The sequence below is a fragment of the Triturus cristatus genome, chromosome 1_1 (genome assembly GCF_964204655.1).
Source record: "Triturus cristatus chromosome 1_1, aTriCri1.1, whole genome shotgun sequence".
Classification (NCBI taxonomy): domain Eukaryota; kingdom Metazoa; phylum Chordata; class Amphibia; order Caudata; family Salamandridae; genus Triturus; species Triturus cristatus.
Window position 1 is genome coordinate 847,613,950 of NC_140579.1, and position 15,425 is coordinate 847,629,374.

Below are 15,425 nucleotides of genomic sequence, written 5' to 3' on the forward strand. Positions count from 1 at the left end.
GACTGGAGGTGGCTTGGTGGGGGGGGCAAAGGCAGCGGTGCGCTCCGGGACTGCACGAGCGAGACTGCCATCTTGGGGGTAGCGTAGGTCAGCGGGATAGTTGTTACACCCCTGACACTACAAATGGAAGCACATTTGCGACCGTGCCACTTGCGCGCCTAAGGCGCGCTTAATGCAAGCCCGTCTGTGCCGGACCGTCGCCAGACGCCAGAACCCCTGCCCATCTCTTGGTTGATCCGCTTAGGTATTCGCGCGCCGAGCTCCTGGCGCTGGAGATTAAATGCCCCGCCTCAGCCTGGGTTCCCCTGGACGTCCCTTCTAAATGTAAGCTTTGTTCGTTTCAATTTCAATTGGAGGAGTCTGTCTCACTCCCTCCCGACCATACTGATTTTAAGTTTCTAAGCCTGAACTGCCGGTCGTTAGTGACACATCATGCTGAGGTTTATGACACATTAGTTGAAGAGTCCCCAGATGTACTATTTTTAACGGAGACATGGCTCACACAAGACTCTGTTGCGGAGTCCTGGCTGGCTCTTCCACAAGGTTTTGTGATGAAGAGTGTTAATAGAGTGGGAAATAGAGGGGGCGGTATTGCAGTAATTATCAAGGACGAATACCCCTGCAGCTTTATTAAGGAGAATATAGCTGACTGCGAAAGTGCCCTTTATAAAATCATGTTGAATCATAACCTCACAGTTACCGGCCTCCTTATTTATCGCCCACCAGGACTATCTAGTGTGTTTAGGGAAGATCCATTGAACAAAGTTACGTTATATGCAAGTAGAGCGACGAACTTTACTATCCTAGGCGACCTAAATCTTCATCTTGAGAACAGTGGGAAAGTGGAGATTGCCATTTTTTTGGCAGATCTAGAGGCTTATCAGCTGGCTCAGTGTGTCCATGGCTCGAAACTCCTTGTTACGTTATGACAGCCAACATCCCAAAGCTCTGAGGGACAATTTGCCACACGGGCAGTTCCTCCATGTTCGGAGGAACTGCTCCACTAAGAACAAATACATTGAACATTCAAAGAACCTAATAGAACAGTTGAAAGAGAAAAAAATCCAAAAAAGCTAATCAAACACTCATACAAATGTGGCACCAACAATAACCGTGAGTCTCTTTTAGAACCACCTGTAAAAAAAACACCCTTGGGTCGCCTCACATTTGTAAGCACTTTTTGTTCTCTAACGAACGATATACAAAGGTGTGTCAGGAGACACTGGCGAATCCTAAATAGCTGCACAGACAAGATACCTCTCCCATTATTTGCGTTGAAAAGAGGTACTAATTTGAGAGACAGATTGATACATACTCGACCTGGAATTCCAACACCGCGTGCTGTAGGTACATTGTGGAATCTCCCTGCAGTTACAGGTCATTTTCCCTGTGGTTCCTGTGCCATCTGCCCACAAACCATACATTCCAAAACCATAGATATTGGGACTGATAAGCCTTGGATCCAAAAAAGCTTTACGAATTGTAATAGCGACAATCTGATCTATCTCATTACTTGTCCATGTAAAATCCAATACGTAGGGATGACTACCCGCAAAGTCAAGTTACGGCTGTTGGAACACAAAAGTACTTTCAGGTGCAAAAAAACAGCTACTTAACTGACTAGACACTTTGTAGATTCAGCACATAGCGCAGAAGAATTCACCTGGACAGTTTTAGAAAAACCTTTGATTCCTCCACACATCAGTGATGTTTCCCATTTTCTCTTTTTACGAGAACAGAAATGGGTATTTAGACTTTCGAGTGATACATCAGGTTTGAATGATGCGATACCATGGGTTTCTCTACATAAATAAAACAGTGTGTGACTGGCTTATAGTTATTAGTTCTAGTAAGGGCTAATAATAGATCTCCTATGTGATACCCCCTTCTATCAAGTTCATGTGATGTCTCTCTATCATGTTCATGGCTTACCACATTTCATTACCTGTTTTGCTGTCACAAGCCCTTGTTTTGAGCCACACTACTTAGTTCTAATCTGACAACTATATTGGTTGTGACTCCCACTAAGTTGAAATTGATTTTAAACGATGATTCTTGATCTGGTGATTCAAGCGATGGGTTTCTCATTAGAGCCCTTACTCGGCTCTGTCTTTTGATAACAGACAATTTTTGATATTCATTTCTTCGCCAACATTTCTTCAGGTGACAGATGCGATATAATAGTCCCTAGTGGTCATATATACACACACAAAAAAAAAACATTATCGATTTGAGAATACTGATCTTTGAGGTTTTTTAAGACATAATGTGGTCTACAGCAACTATTTAACCATATGAAGGTTTTCGTCAGAACATGTAAATAATCCTTTTCAGTTTTAGGCGAATCGACATGGATTGAGTTATTTTGCTCTGCAATTTCCAACTGAGCAAGCAATCATCTCTGAAGCATTTATGGGTTAAAAAACGTTTTGGTCCACTTAACTTTTAGAGTTAGCTACCACAAATATACACACACAAGAACTACAAATCCTGAAAACATCGTTCACTATTTGTAGTTTCTAGACACGTAATCGATGTTCACGGTTGGCCGTGCTAGAAATGTTCAACACAGCAAAGTAACTATGTCGCTCTCCATTATTTTACTGTCCGTTGATGCGAGGAGGTAGTCACTTTGCACTACAACCTTCATAAGTAGCTTTCTTATACCATGCTTGACTTTTTAGAAAGTATTCAGTGGATCAACTACAATAGTACTACATTTCCCGATAGTAGATTTCATTTTTTGTAGTCCTGTGACGTCAGTACGTTTTCACGTTGTACCACTACGGTTTACGTTTAACTACATACGCTCCCGAGAGGCGATGTCATTTTGTAGTTCTTTTTAGTCCTTTGACATCATCAATTTGCGACCTCATTACACTAATTGGAGACAGTCTTGTTGTTTTTCATGGTACAAAAGCTCTCTTCATTACCCAGTCCGTCACCTCCTTTCCCAGCTCGGTCTTGGCGTGAGGTAACGACGGACAGGTAGGAACCATTTTGGGACTTTTGGCTCTTTGGACGTACTTTCTATACAAGATAGCGGTTCTTGAAGTAGTCTTTACTCTCCTTCTTCATACTTTCACCTGTCCACCTATGTGCTCACAATACACATTTAGACAAGCTAATTTGCCCGTGCTAGCACTTTTTCAGAACCATTACTGTTTTGAACTTTATCTTCGCTCGAGCAAGAAAGTGCACTGCCCTCTCGAGTTCTCAGCAAAGAGTGCAGCGTTTATGTATGTCATGAAAAAGCTATATAATCTTTTTGCGATATATTGCTGACGGTCTGCTGTATCTATATAGACAAACATATAGAATGGCACTAATACATCATACCTGTGATTTACTCATATTCTCATTCTTTATGAGTTATTGACTAATTCACATAAACGATAGCCTGCGTTTATAGACTGACCAAATCTGGCTAGGTAATATTGCAGGATCGTTTTCTGTATTTTGAGAGGACCCACAAGATGGGCACTTTGTAAAGATTAATTTGGCCTTACCCTGACTATGCTAGATGCTTATAGAGGTTTTTTATCCACAACATTTAATTTCCAAAAGATAATCTCTCTTAGAGAAACATTATAAGAGAGTAAATATTTGAATCCATTTGATTAGGACACATGGACCAAACCCTGCAAATGACCTAATATAATTTTATTGTTTACTAGAGCGGGGCCTCATTGACTGGAGCCGGTGCCCGGTGAGGTGAGTTCTAATACCTGTATTATACGGGTGAGCATTATTATTTGCAATAATACACAATAGTATTATTTGTACACAGCCATTAGGAGTTGTAAATTAAGAATTTTTTATATATTTGTTACTATAGGTGTCACTGTTTATGTTTTCCAGATGTCCTATACATCACGTTGATACAGAGGAACAATTTACGATACCAGGAGTTATATCAAACTCTTCCTGTATGTATATAATCATTTTTGCGATCTAATTTGGATTGAATGCAGTAGCAAACATAGAATTATTGAAGAGAGGTCCTGAAGAAAGCCGAGGACAGTTTGTCCAGCCGGCTGAAACATGTCGACCACTTAGTAGCAGCAGCTTTTTTACACTGCTACATCATTGCTATTGTTCTTAATGAGGATTGCATGCGATACTCTACATCTGATGGAATCTGCATCTCCCTTGCGAATCCTCTTTTAAATCACACATTTTATTATTTTTTGCACTGCACTTATTCACATTTATTTGTGACTCTATAATAGAGCAGATAAGTCTCTTACTGCATTTTTCTCTTTTCTGCTCTCTCTGTGAATGATCCAGAAGAGGTCACAATCCGCCCAGTACCCCTCTATGATCAAGAGGGCAACGGGAGGTTGGTTGGAAAACCCAGATGATGATAATGATCACATTGGCGATTGATGGGTATCCAAAGATAACGAAGGATCATTCTTCCTATTAATCCTTTCTTTTTCTCCTAGCACTTTTCAGTTGACACCTTTATTGAGACATCTTTTTGATTACTTGAGGCACACTCTGTTAGCGCAATAGACCCCGGATTATTTGTGATTTATTGGATAGGGGGATTTAATCCGTGTAGGGTCTCTAAATTTCCCTTGGACCTTCTCTTGTGTGTTATTGTCCCTGAGTGTACTCATGCTGCAGTGCACTTACTGGACCCTATATTCTCTAACCTAATCTCTCTAAAGGTTATGTCACCTGTCCCGCAGGTCTGGACAGATCACCTTTTGGTCTCTTTCTCCTTGCGGTGGCAGGGAAAGCCGGTTTTTAACCGTTCCGCTCTAGTTTTAAAGCGTCCCTAGCACAAGCTAGACATTAGTCATTTTTCAGAACTTTTGTCTAGCCATAGGCCGCAGCTGCCACCGGATATGGAGGTTGCAAAAATGCGTTTCCATGACTGGCTGACGGTAGGCTTGGATAGCTGTATTCCGGCTAAACTGAGTGGTAATTATCGAGGGCAGTCTAATCCCTGGTTCAATGACTCGTTGACCAAAGCCAAAAAACACTGTAAACAACTTGAGCGCGCTTGGAGACGCTCGTATGATCTGGGAGCAAAAAGCAAATATCGAGCGTCTATTAAACACATAAATTAATCCGGAGAGCACGAGCGGAGTTTATTGCCGAAAATTATTCGGTAAGCACTAACCCCTCTAAGACAATATTCTCCCTGCTCAAGGGTATGAAGAGCTCGGGCTCAACGGTGGATACACCGATTTCATCGAATCGTCAGTGTAATGATTTGGCCAGTTATTTCTTGAACAAGGTGGAGAATATATATAAAAGCTTTCTCCAGCCACAGCCTCCTCTGAATTTGTGGCTGGGCCAGGGGATATTGGACCCTTGGTGGGCAACAAACTGTCATCTTTTTCCTTACTGTCCTCCACTGATTTTGAGTCCCTCTGCTTGGAAAATTAAGTCAGGCTCGCTGGCCGACCCCTTGACACCTGCCCACTTCCCTCAGTTTCATGCCTTGCTTGAGCAAGGTTCTGGTCAACCTCTCCCTGACCACAGCGTCTGTACCATTGTTGTGGAAGCACGCTAAAGTTATTCCTCTTCTAAAGAAACCGTCTCTGGATCCTTCTGAGCCGGGCAACTATCGCCCTATATCCCAGCTGCCTTTTTTGGCTAAGTTGGTCGAATCTCATGTGAATACAACTCTCTCTGAGTTTATTGAACATAATGCCATCTTGGATCCTTCGCAGAACGGTTTCCGAGCTCGCCACAGTACAGAATCAGCTCTGTTGGCAGTGACTGAAGAAATCCGTGACAGTCTTGATGTCGGTGATTCACAGAAGACATTTAGGTGCCGATTCCGATCCTGTAAAACCCGGGTACGAACCGTCGGACGGAGCGTTTTCTCCGTCCGACTCGTACCCGGGAAAAACACCTTACAAACCCGCAAGTACGATTCGTACGGAAACACCATTTCCGTACGAATCGTAAAAAACACCGACCGGCTAAAAGATAACCACAAATCGGATCCGGGACACCGCGTATGCGACATTCGCACGGAGTCAGGTAGCGTTTTACGGATCAGCAAGTACGATTCGTACCCACAGCACTTCGCACGGCAACATTTTTACGGGACTCAAAAAGTGCCGGAAAAGCTAAGTACGCCGCGATGCACGACGAAAAGGGGGCCCGGTACGCACCGTACCCCCATACCTACACATCCGCACCGTACCCCCAGCCCGCCCGTACGTCCGGAGCATACCCCCAGCCCCCTGTACGTCCGGAGCATACCCCCAGCCCCCCGTAGGTACGGAGCATACCCCCAGCCCCCCGTAGGTACGGTGCGGACCCCCACCCCCGTAGGTACGGTGCGGACCCCCACCCCCGTAGGTACGGTGCGGACCCCCACCCCCGTAGGTACGGTGCGGACCCCCACCCCCGTAGGTACGGTGCGGACCCCCACCCCCGTAGGTACGGTGCGGACCCCCACCCCCGTAGGTACGGTGCGGACCCCCACCCCCGTAGGTACGGTGCGGACCCCCACCCCCGTAGGTACGGTGCGGACCCCCATCCCCGTAGGTACGGTGCGGACCCCCAGCGTGTAGGTACGGAGCGTACCCCCACCCCCGTAGGTACGGTGCGGACACCCAGCGCTACACGCTGGGGGTCCGCACCGTACCTACGCGCTGGGGGTCTGCACCGTACCTACGGGGGTGGGGGTCTGCACCGTACCTACGGGGGTGGGGGTCTGCACCGTACCTACGGGGGTGGGGGTCCGCACCGTACCTACAGGGGTGGGGTGGGGGTATGGCACGTACATGGGGGGGCTGGGGGTATGGCACGTACATGGGGGGGCTGGGGATATGGCGCGTACATGGGGGGGGGGGGGGGGGGGCTGGGGGTATGGCACGTACATGGGGGGGGGGGGGGGCTGGGGGTACGGCGCGTACTGGGGGGGGGGGTGGGTTGGGGGGGTGTTCGGCGCGTATGCGGGCACATGTTTGGACGTCTCCATGGTTGCCATGGGAGTTCGCTCCGTACGGTGTTTTTTCCATACGGTTGTGCATTCGGACGGACGGGACGGATCGTACTTGCGCGCTCTGACTTCAGTTTACCGATTCGTACGTAAAACTGTCCGGGGACATGTCGGACACTTTTTCCGACCTGAGGACGTGTCGGGGAATTTTCCCAATGCGATTCGTATGGATTTTTTAACATACGAATTGTACTTGCCAGTTTGTACGGGACTTGTACGATTCGTACGTAAAAAAATCCGGATACGATTCGTACGGGGACGTTTTTTTAACGGATCGGAATCGGCACCCAAGTAGGAGTAAAGTTAGGATTTTGACTTAAGACCGACTTAAGACAGACTTAAGACCGACTTAAGACCGACTTAAGACAGACTTAAGACAGACTTAAGACAGAATCCTAACTTTACTACTACTAAATGCCTTCTGTGAACACCAAAAGCAGTAAGTTTAGGATTTTGTCTTAGATTAGTTCTGTGAATCAGGCCCTTTGTATCTGCATCTGTCTCCTCAATGGTGGCGCATGAACATAGCGTTTGGTGTGTGAGTCATGGTCTGGATGGCTGTTGTGCTAGTAAATAAACTGCAGTCCTAATCATGACTTGCAAATATCAGATATTTTTCAGTTTTAAGCTGTTACTATATCTGCACTTTATCTGTGCCTTTTTCAGAAATGTATTTCTGAGTCTTTTTTAAACCTATGTTTATATGCTATAAATAAAGCCAATGATAACTTAATGTCAATCTTTGTATATAGTTATAGTTATAGGTATGTCAGAGTTTCCATAGGAAAGGCACTTTTTGTTACTTTATAACCATGTTCCCAGAATAGTGCATTTTAAAGAGGTACTCTGGTTGGGCAACCTTGAGGAAACTTGAGAAAAAGTAAGGGATATCTGGACCATGGTGCCAAGATATACTCTGATTTGCCAATTTAAAGATTATTTGTTAATCCGGAGTGTCTGGCAACAGTATGTTGTGGCAGCCATTACAGTGCTTAGAGACATAGGGGCAGATTTACAAGCCCCTTGCCCCACTTTTGCGTCACTTTTCCCATGTTAAAAATGACACAAGTGCCGCAAGGGCCTTGTAAATAAGCCCCATAGTCCCTGTGAAGAGGAGTTAAAAAACATATTAGGGCGTAAAGTGTGCAAACTACCTTGGTTGGCTGGCCAGAACATGGCCAACATGTTATGGCAGCCATTGCTGGACTTGGGGCCATTGTCCCCTTTGAAATGCACTGTTGTGAAAGCCTGTTTTTGAAGGTCACAAAACAGAACACGTGAAAAGTTATAACAAATTGTAGACACAATATAAATCATTTGTTGGTGGTACCTTACTAATTTTAGTAATTGCGGTGTGTTCTAAGGTGATTTTACACTGTGAAAAATACTGATGCTCGGATACGATTTGATGACTAATGTTTGAGAGAGAAAATGTTTTTCTCTTATGATTTTGTCGTGTAGTTGCTATAAAACCGACACAGGATCTGCGCGTTCGGACAGCATACACTGCTGGATTGGTGTCGGATTCATTCCGAACCCCCCCCAACCGGGTATGTTGACCTTTTGTACCAACTAGCTCACAGTGCCACTAGAATCTCCTCTTACCAAGGAGAGAATAGTTCTTGGCAACCCTCAAACATGACAACCCTGATCCCTCAGGACTGTGCAAACAATATACAACGTTTCGCTCAGTCACTCGTGCTTACTTAGCTTCTCTCAGAGATTTACAGAATAAACAGGCTGGCATTTTCAATAAGTATTTATTGAACAGTTTTTATTCTGGTGTAGAATAGATGACATGCATCACCGTTAGACAGTATAAGATATAAATTAGCAGTATTATGAAGGTAAACGGATGGTATAGCTCTACCATCTTACAATAATCATGAATACATACGAATATATATAACACATGATAAAAAGATGCGTACTCCTACGATGCGTCCCTAACTAGATGTACGTACATGTACCTTGCATGTGTGTAGGTGTTAAGCCAAGAATCCCTCTAGGATTTAGTCAACCTCATTACCTGAAGTGAGAGACTGTGAGACCATTCTGGTATTGAGTTGAACAACCCGCGTGGGATGTTAGACTACTGCGAGCTGGAGTGTCTGCATGCAGGAACCTTAGCGTCTCTTGTCAGTGTGTTGACTGGGAATTCTTGGTCTCCTCTGCCTATCTTAGCAAGATGTGATGTATATATACCCATAGGTCCCCCCAGGTGTCCTACCTCGCTGTATTACTGTGTTGGCCTAAGGATGACATCGGGCATGAACTTTATACATAGATATTATACAGGAGATGGTAGTCCTGCTGTGCTTCCGAGAACCCTCATGCATAATGTATGAGATTTCAAACTAGGGAAAACGCGCGTTCTGAATTCAGTGTCATATCTAGGTAAAAGGTCAGTCCCTGTAAACCATTACAAGTGTAATATAGGGAAGAATATAGGTGAAGGGTAATGAAGTTACCTGGGCCTATATTATGGTACCTATATGGAACATAACACCCACTCCTCTTCCGAAAGGATGACATAGTTCTAAACGTATTACTAAGCTGACTAGATACTGGTATGCAAATAGTTAAAACATTAGTTTCTTATTGTGCTAAAAACAATGTTTAAAAAAGCTTTAAAAAATTTAACAAGGAAATTGTCACTCAAGCCATAGCCCTAAAGTGTCCATAGGTGTAGTTCGAACTACTATAAGCATTTGAAAGTTATGCATGCTAAAAAAAATGACAATTTTCTTATGGAGGTCCAATTTTCAGTTTGTTTCTCAAAATAAAAAGGTTGAATTTCTCCCAGCACATGACTGTCAAAATGAGTCAAATGTTTGTGTCCTGGCTGGTAGACGCAACATTCTCGTTGCCTGCCTCCGCAGACGATGGTCCCTGTAAGACCTCGCAGATTTTGTCAACTGAGCACAGATGATCTTTTGTACTGTCCACAACCGATGCTGTGGCAGCCTGTACGCTATCCAAAGCATGGGTGTCAGAGGAGGAGCCGATGTCCATACCAACAGGAGCTGTTACTACCTGTGATGGCTCTAGGAATGCCACCATCAACATCGGAATACGCTGGGGACACTGCAGAACATGGGCCGTTATCGGGTCCAGTAAAGCATCAACCTACGGTTGCGCACATGATGGAAGTGTCAGATGGAGATCTAACACGCTTTCTTCTCTGCAGAAGAGGCATCGGAAGACAGGTAAGATGCAGTCCATCCAGACTGGTCTAACTGACAAGAACCAAGATGCACTTAGTTCCCTTAGGTGAGGTGTACCTAGATGTTGTACCATGCGATCACGGTATTTTTGCTCCAGGAGTACTGTTTCAATCTCCTTGGTGACTGGGGCATCCATTGCGTAGCAGAAAAATTACAATGAGGATACCTGCTATTAGAAACAGGATCAGCGGCAGCCCTCCAAATATGCTTCTAAATACGGAGTGTATAAAGTTTAGTATAACTCTGACGACCATAAAGGTGATTAATAGTCCAGAACCTATGGTCTTAAATAGGTGGACGATGCCTGTTGTATCAGACATGTTAAAGACACAATTTATCGTTTCTGCGAAATGTAAAGGGCAGTTTGTATGTATGAGTGCCTGTATCGCTGCAGAAGACCTTGCTACTTGAAGATCAAAAGTCTCTCGAGCGGTGGTCAAGGGCACGGATTTCTGTATAAGCATGGCTTTCATTCTGCTCAAAGCATCAAATCGTATTAATGAAACATTTAGCGAAGGCCATAACGGTGCCTCCCTGACTGTATGTGTTGGTGAAAACAATATTTGCATACAGCAAGTAACCCTGGAGCTCACAGTTACCAGATATGCAATGCCCGGAAGCATCCCACAGCAACCTTGATTGTTCAGCATCAAGTAACTCCCATTCGAAAATAGCCTGAACACTGGAGTGACCACGGCAGCTGGGGCACCCCTTAACCCGTTCGCTGCTTCTGTCGGCCAACAGCCGTTGCAAGCACTACCTGGCTAGTGCTGCGCACGTCCATTGGCCGACGCGGCCCCGCCCACTCATTCAAACCGCTGCACCGTGGCGGAATTTCCACTGTGGTAAAGGGGTTAAGTGACAGTATAAATTCGCTACCGAACCGTTACAGGCCCCATGAAGCATTATATCCTAGCAGCTTAGAAATGCTTCTTTTTCCCCACTCCGGCATCTAAACCTGTACGGTAATTCCCAAGATTCCTTGATGAATTCCCTACCTATTTCTTCATATCTGCCTGCCTGCATTTGTGCAAGGCAATATTGGAATTGAAAAGTTGTGACCGGAAGAGTTATGTGGCCATGGATTAGGCATTCTGTGGATGGTGACTCTGCCACTGTAAATGCTAATCTGTCCAGTTTTTCAATTCGCTGCATTGTATACTTTGCTCCCCTCTGTGCCATTTCTATATGTTTTTCTGTCAGATTGTACGAAGAAAACAGAGACATGCTGTTTATGAAACACCAGGGCACATAGCCTGTGGGCAAAGATTTCAGTGTCCAGCTTAATAACATAATAGAATGCAATTGTGATTGCCCGTGTTGTAATATGGACAAATCCTGTTCTAGTACATCAATAGCAGAAGATACAATGTTGCCCAGTGAATATATCCTGGAGGTTAGTGTCGTTAACCCATTGTCGACCACTGCTAGAGCTTTCTCTAGATTTATACGTTCTATTTCTCGTAATCTTTCCGCGGCCTCTTGTTGTGATATTTTCCAAATCTCATTATAGACAGCATAATAGAAATGTTTGACGTGGTTTCCTAGGACCTAATAAAAAATCCCGTAGGTTCACATCCTCTATAAGTAAGGATAAGTGTTGTTTCACCTGTGTAAGTGTTGAGGTCTTTAGCCTATTGAGATATAACTTCCCAACACTGTATGATGTCACTATCCCTGGGTGTTGTCTCTGAACATAACGCGGATCTGGCCTGTTGGTATTAAACCCTTTGGTTTTACCCATGAATCTTTCCTGACAGCTATTGGTGTCTGTGGGCCAAATCAACCATCCCTTCTAATCTGGGTCTGATCTATTGTATTGCATGATCTCATCTAGTGTAATTCCCTCCTTTGATGTTATGTTACCCTTAGTGTGTGATGGTGTGGGCATCCGAAGTGTATTTAAATCTTTGTTTTTGGCTAGTCCAAGACAGGTTGTTTGTTGCACTGTTTAAAAACATTATTTGCTGAGGAATAAGGCATGCTCTAAATAGTGCTTCTGTTCCCTGGACCTGCCACCCTCTAGTACCCCAGACAGATTTTAAGTCTATGGTGTCTTTCTACAAGTTGAAACCTTGTTCAGACAACTGGGCAAAAAAAGAAGCAGAATAAATCTGTTTGGTGTTTGTAAACATATTTTTCTGTGCTAGTGTAGGTGCAACCTTATAATAAAATGAGGCTGGGTCTGACATGTTAAACCCTTAAAAATATGGACATTTCTGTGCAAATGTCTTTGAACTGCTTTTTGGAGGTATCGGGCAATGTTCCCATTGGTGGTATGTGAAAACATTTCTGGGGTAAGCAGATTTATGCAAAAAGTGATGACCATAATGTTTTTGTTGTTTTAATTGAAAACCATAAAAAATACACAGAATTACATCCAAATATACATCTTTTAAAATCTAGCCATGGCATTCGAAGGGATAATAAATACCGCCACTGATCAATACACAACAGATCTAATAATTAATACTGAATATGCCGGGGGATCTTTAAAACACATTATCAAACCGTAAGATAGAAAGAAAAAGAAATCTGATCAAACGACATGAAATATACTATCGATATTGAGATACCAAGTTCTAGGATTCATAACAAGGACAGATTCAAGGGATACAGCAGTTTATATACTAATTTTAGAGATCAAAGTAATGTTCACTCATGGTAGATCTCTTTTTTCCTGATGTGGTGATAGATGCGGTTTCAGGATCACATTTACTTTTTGTGCTGCAGAGCTTTCACGAAGATAAGTTCCATTTATAAGCATACTAAAGACAGTTACTAAGCCTATCCAGAAAAGAAAGAAAAGTATCCCGGTAATTACCCAGAGTTCTACCCAAGGTTATACCAGGTAAGTCTTTTTGAGAAAGTTCAGAAAATCTTTAAATCCTTGTTGGTGAGTTTTTTGGGCTGGCATCGTTTCAGGTTCACTTGGATCCAATGAAAAAGTATCAAAGTCAATGAAATAGCTAGATGCAGTTCGATTAATTTTTGGTAATTCCGCAGGTTTTGTGGAAACGTTAGCTTGCGCTTGTTGGGGCATGTTGACACAGATATCTGTGTCTGGTCGAATTGAAATTTGTCTTTCATTTGAGTTCCGTTTTTTAACTTCAGTTTCAAGAGGAACGAGTTCCCACCCATTGTTGCATAGTTCATCATTCAGTACAGGTGACTCTTCAAACGTGATGAGTCTTTCTGTTTGAACTTCTTGTATTGTTACGAGAGGAGGGTGTCTGTTACTCCGGAGTCCACGTGGCCTACTATTCAGTATCGGCCACATAGTGTGGTTTGATTAAGTCAATTGAGACAAATCGCTTCTCCCTTTTACCGGCAAGGGGTGGCAGAAGTACTGTTCTCGTTCCTTCAACTGCCAGGACAGGTACCAGTTTTCTGTATGATGGCCCAAATTATTTTTTGTCCAGTTTTTTCTCTGACCAGGTCCCCGACTTTAGGCATCCAGACAGGTCTTACCGTGACAGACTTGACTTTCCCAGTGGCGGTCCTTTTCACCTGACGTTACTTTGTAGTGACAAAGATGATGGTGGGACTCGCACAGCTTGAAAGTAATTTATGTAGATCCAAAAGTTTATGGGCTGTCGCGTGCTACTAAGGTAGCGCTGTCTGTTCCGTTACAGCGCTAGGTACTACAATGACTATTACAATGCGTCCCCAACTTGGGGGCGGACTCCTTAGTGCACAGCGTAAATGAGACTCAGTGGTCTAGTTCAATGTTCAAAGTTTTACTCGTGTAATCCATCAAGATCCAAATTAAAGTTTATTCAACATATTATCATCGATTTATTCAATTTGCAAAAAGATTCTCCATATCTTCAAATATTCCAATGTATTAAATCGATGATGCCGTCCACATTATATATCCCCAATGCATTTCGGACTATTACTGCAGCCCTTCCTCAGGGGGTAGCTCTACAAATTAAAGAAAAAATGCAATGCTGTCAATGCTATACTACTGTGTATTGCGATTGTGCGTTGTTAACTTACAAGGTGAACAAAGTATCTCCATGTCAGTAGCCCAGGTGACAAACACTATCGCAGTCCATGGGTCTTAATAAAAATAAATCAAACGTGGTGGTGAAATTGTGCAAGTTAGAAATACCTGCAGCGTGGAAAGCAACATCAAGCAGCTGCTCTACTTATTAAAGAAGGAATCAAACCAAAAGTTGCACGCTAGCACACTGGTGCGGTACCATCGTGCCCAACGGATCCCTAGGGGCCTACGGGTCCCCCTCAAACCTTTATTGTGCAAAAACAACGTGAGGTTCGTTGAAAGGTGGTTCGCTATCCTCAACAAATGCTCCCTCGACTTAATACTCCTCATTGTGGAGTAACTTTCCAAAACCCTGGAGGAACTAGCACAAGAAATCAAGCACGTACGTACGGAACTAGACAACACCATGGAACGCGGGGCCACGGTCAGAATGTAATGTGCCAATTGCGTATGTCCCTGTAAAGACTCACAAATCTTTTATAACAGTTCGAGCGTCAGCCGAGCACTAGGGCCACACTCATAGGAACCTCAAGGAGGAATCCACTGCAACCATGATATACTTGTAAGCCCCATTAGATTGTAAGGGGCCGCAGTGGTCCAAATAAACACACACAAGCAGTTTGTCTTATATTAGGAATGGTGTCTGTGCTGAACGTGTTACAGTGGAGCCTTTCATCTGCTGGCAGATGTCACATTTCAAGATATAGGGCCAGATGTACGATGGTTTTTGCATGCGCAAACGGGTTTTGCGAACCCGTTTGTGCATGCAAAAACCTATAGGGGTATGTACCATTCCAAAGTAGCGAATCACAATTTATTTGCATGTCGCTATTTTGTAACTGCGAGTCTCTATTAGGTAGGGGCATTCCCTTCCTAATAGCGAGTGCAACACCATGTACAAATGTTTTGCGACCACAATTGCGGTCGCAAAACACTCGCAAATTACCACCCTCTTCAAGAGGGTGGTAATGCACTCGCAAAAGGGAAGGGGTCCTGAGGGGACCCCTTCCCCTTTGCAAATGCAGGGGGAAATATTTTCTAAGGGCAGGCAGTGGTCCCAGGGACCACTACCTGCCCTAAAAAAATTAAATGAAAATGTTTTTTTTTTTTTTAAAATGCATCCCGTTTTCTTTTAAGGAAAAAGGGCTGTATTCATAAAAAAAACTGCTTTACTTAAAAGCAGACCCAGACATGGTGGTCTGCTGAGCCCAGC

General features: G+C 43.8%; 1 long non-coding RNA gene across 3 annotated transcripts in view; it reads left to right on the forward strand.

Annotated features, from left to right (window-relative positions):
* Window positions 1-2,852: 2,852 nt before the first annotated feature.
* Window positions 2,853-15,425, forward strand: part of LOC146871172 (uncharacterized) — a 380,074-nt gene continuing 367,501 nt past the window's right edge. For 2 of the 3 annotated variants that reach the window (XR_014980725.1, XR_014980726.1), the window contains exons 1-3: window positions 2,861-2,988; window positions 3,678-3,714; window positions 3,862-3,929. This is a non-coding gene — a long non-coding RNA (uncharacterized LOC146871172). Of the gene's footprint in view, window positions 2,989-3,677; window positions 3,715-3,861; window positions 3,930-15,425 lie in introns of all 3 variants that reach the window. The other variant, XR_014980727.1, reaches the window with a different exon arrangement.